Raw genomic sequence first — 817 nt, 5'->3', positions numbered from 1 at the left:
GGTGAGGGGAAGCGAAGAGGGAAGAGAAGAAGAGTAAGTGTTAAGGAAGAGGGTAAACGGTAAATATAAAGAAGGGATGGAAAAAAAGAGGAGACGGTGCAAAGGACAATAAATGGAAGTAAGTGAAGAGAGAAGATTTGAGCATTAATGTGATATATGGCTCCATCATGTTGAACGTTCAAGTACGCAGACAAATTTTAAACTAGCCACATTATCAACGGGTGTAGATTATCATATCAGTTTATAATAGGATAGATCCACATGGGACAGTACATGTAAAACATACTATGGCTTGTTTACGACGACCATAAATGTGAAGATCCAGTATCAATATGAGGCATATCATACCGCCAATAAAGTATACCTCTGCCGATGGTCCAGTTCCCTGATAAACACCTGCAGTATTGCACACCTGTGGCAGTTCATTCCTAGTTTAGCATGAACTGTGGTCACCTGTAGTGAGTCAGTCTCACATTTGTTGCTTAAAAATTGAAGCTCTGCACATCTGCACCGGCATCTGACATTTATATGATTACGTTGGCTACGGAAAATAGTATGCAATATTTTGTACCCAAGAAAAAACAGTTTTATATGCAGACACAAATAGCTAAATGCACTCGTAAAAAAAGTATAAACACACACACATCTTCACTCACAATCCAAGTACTCATTTTCAAAACCCAAACCCAGCCACAAATCCCTCGTTGATCACGCCCCCCCCCCTCTCTCTCGTTCCCTCAGACATACACGATTTTTCTTGAAAAGATCTTGTAGAATGCTTCAAGTACGACTCGAGCGAGCTTTGTTGTTCCGACAG

Source organism: Penaeus monodon, chromosome 19, assembly GCF_015228065.2.
Source record: "Penaeus monodon isolate SGIC_2016 chromosome 19, NSTDA_Pmon_1, whole genome shotgun sequence".
In the NCBI taxonomy this organism is placed as follows: Eukaryota; Metazoa; Arthropoda; class Malacostraca; order Decapoda; family Penaeidae; genus Penaeus; species Penaeus monodon.
The sequence above is the reverse complement of the archived record's forward strand: the minus strand, read 5'-3'. Positions refer to the sequence as shown.